The following is a 3,044-nucleotide window of genomic DNA, read 5'->3' as shown; positions in this document are numbered from 1 at the left end:
TAAACACAGGGACTGGAGGAAATACTGAACTGTCACAAATTTAAACACAAGGACTGGAGGAAATACTGAACTGTCACAACTTTAAACACAAGGCCTGGAGGAAATACTGAACTGTCACAACTTTAAACACAAGGCCTGGAGGAAATACTGAACTGTCACAACTTTAAACACAGGGACTGGAGGAAATACTGAACTGTCACAAATGTAAACACAGGGACTGGAGGAAATACTGAACTGTCACAAATTTAAACACAGGGCCTGGAGGAAATACTGAACTGTCACAAATTTAAACACAAGGACTGGAGGAAATACTGAACTGTCACAAATTTAAACACAGGGCCTGGAGGAAATACTGAACTGTCACAAATTTAAACACAAGGCCTGGAGGAAATACTGAACTGTCACAAATTTAAACACAAGGCCTGGAGGAAATACTGAACTGTCACAAATTTAAACACAGGGACTGGAGGAAATACTGAACTGTCACAAATTTAAACACAAGGCCTGGAGGAAATACTGAACTGTCACAAATTTAAACACAGGGACTGGAGGAAATACTGAACTGTCACAAATTTAAACACAAGGCCTGGAGGAAATACTGAACTGTCACAAATTTAAACACAAGGCCTGGAGGAAATACTGAACTGTCACAAATTTAAACACAGGGACTGGAGGAAATACTGAACTGTCACAAATTTAAACACAAGGACTGGAGGAAATACTGAACTGTCACAAATTTAAACACAAGGACTGGAGGAAATACTGAACTGTCACAAATTTAAACACAGGGACTGGAGGAAATACTGAACTGTCACAAATTTAAACACAAGGCCTGGAGGAAATACTGAACTGTCACAAATTTAAACACAAGGCCTGGAGGAAATACTGAACTGTCACAAATTTAAACACAAGGCCTGGAGGAAATACTGAACTGTCACAAATTTAAACACAGGGCCTGGAGGGAATACTGAACTGTCACAAATTTAAACACAAGGCCTGGAGGAAATACTGAACTGTCACAAATTTAAACACAAGGCCTGGAGGAAATACTGAACTGTCACAAATTTAAACACAAGGCCTGGAGGAAATACTGAACTGTCACAAATGTAAACACAGGGACTGGAGGAAATACTGAACTGTCACAAATTTAAACACAGGGCCTGGAGGGAATACTGAACTGTCACAAATTTAAACACAAGGCCTGGAGGAAATACTGAACTGTCACAAATTTAAACACAGGGCCTGGAGGGAATACTGAACTGTCACAAATTTAAACACAAGGCCTGGAGGAAATACTGAACTGTCACAAATTTAAACACAAGGCCTGGAGGAAATACTGAACTGTCACAAATTTAAACACAAGGCCTGGAGGAAATACTGAACTGTCACAAATGTAAACACAGGGACTGGAGGAAATACTGAACTGTCACAAATTTAAACACAGGGCCTGGAGGGAATACTGAACTGTCACAAATTTAAACACAAGGCCTGGAGGAAATACTGAACTGTCACAAATTTAAACACAGGGCCTGGAGGGAATACTGAACTGTCACAAATTTAAACACAAGGCCTGGAGTAAATACTGAACTGTCACAAATTTAAACACAAGGCCTGGAGGAAATACTGAACTGTCACAACTGTAAACACAGGGACTGGAGGAAATACTGAACTGTCACAAATTTAAACACAAGGCCTGGAGGAAATACTGAACTGTCACAACTGTAAACACAGGGACTGGAGGAAATACTGAACTGTCACAAATGTAAACACAGGGACTGGAGGAAATACTGAGCTGTCACAACTGTAAACACAGGGACTGGAGGAAATACTGAACTGTCACAAATGTAAACACAGGGACTGGAGGAAATACTGAACTGTCACAAATTTAAACACAGGGCCTGGAGGAAATACTGAACTGTCACAAATTTAAACACAAGGCCTGGAGGAAATACTGAACTGTCACAAATTTAAACACAAGGCCTGGAGGAAATACTGAACTGTCACAAATTTAAACACAAGGCCTGGAGGAAATACTGAACTGTCACAAATTTAAACACAAGGCCTGGGGAAATACTGAACTGTCACAAATGTAAACACAGGGACTGGAGGAAAAACTGAACTGTCACAACTTTAAACACAGGGACTGGAGGAAATACTGAACTGTCACAAATGTAAACACAGGGACTGGAGGAAATACTGAACTGTCACAAATTTAAACACAAGGCCTGGAGGAAATACTGAACTGTCACAAATGTAAACACAGGGACTGGAGGAAATACTGAACTGTCACAAATTTAAACACAAGGCCTGGAGGAAATACTGAACTGTCACAAATTTAAACACAAGGCCTGGAGGGAATACTGAACTGTCACAAATGTAAACACAGGGCCTGGAGGAAATACTGAACTGTCACAAATGTAAACACAGGGCCTGGAGGAAATACTGAACTGTCACAAATGTAAACACAGGGCCTGGAGGAAATACTGAACTGTCACAAATGTAAACACAGGGCCTGGAGGAAATACTGAACTGTCACAAATTTAAACACAGGGCCTGGAGGAAATACTGAACTGTCACAAATGTAAACACAGGGACTGGAGGAAATACTGAACTGTCACAAATGTAAACACAGGGACTGGAGGAAATACTGAACTGTCACAAATTTAAACACAAGGCCTGGAGGAAATACTGAACTGTCACAAATTTAAACACAGGGACTGGAGGAAATACTGAACTGTCACAAATTTAAACACAAGGCCTGGAGGAAATACTGAACTGTCACAAATTTAAACACAGGGCCTGGAGGAAATACTGAACTGTCACAAATTTAAACACAAGGCCTGGAGGAAATACTGAACTGTCACAAATTTAAACACAAGGCCTGGAGGAAATACTGAACTGTCACAAATTTAAACACAAGGCCTGGAGGAAATACTGAACTGTCACAAATTTAAACACAGGGCCTGGAGGAAATACTGAACTGTCACAAATTTAAACACAAGGCCTGGAGGAAATACTGAACTGTCACAAATTTAAACACAGGG

The sequence above is a fragment of the Heterodontus francisci genome, unplaced genomic scaffold (genome assembly GCF_036365525.1).
Source record: "Heterodontus francisci isolate sHetFra1 unplaced genomic scaffold, sHetFra1.hap1 HAP1_SCAFFOLD_184, whole genome shotgun sequence".
Classification (NCBI taxonomy): domain Eukaryota; kingdom Metazoa; phylum Chordata; class Chondrichthyes; order Heterodontiformes; family Heterodontidae; genus Heterodontus; species Heterodontus francisci.
Note: the sequence above shows the minus strand (reverse complement) of the source record.